Genomic DNA, 238 nt, shown 5'->3' with positions numbered 1-238 from the left:
TCATCGCGACAAGTGGAGTGTTGGAACCACTCAGCTAGTATTTGCTCGATCAGTTGACTACCTCAGAGAACGTCCTTGTGGAATAATATAACGAAAATAGAATCAAATTTAACTAGAAGATTAAAACATCCTTCAGAATAATCGAAAATTTATTATACTCTCCCCTTTAGCTTGACTCATCACCAATGTTGACTTCGGATTTCTATAAATATGTCACACGCGCGCACACACGCCCCCC

This window comes from Penaeus monodon, chromosome 34, assembly GCF_015228065.2.
Source record: "Penaeus monodon isolate SGIC_2016 chromosome 34, NSTDA_Pmon_1, whole genome shotgun sequence".
Classification (NCBI taxonomy): Eukaryota; Metazoa; Arthropoda; class Malacostraca; order Decapoda; family Penaeidae; genus Penaeus; species Penaeus monodon.
This window is presented reverse-complemented; position numbering follows the sequence as displayed.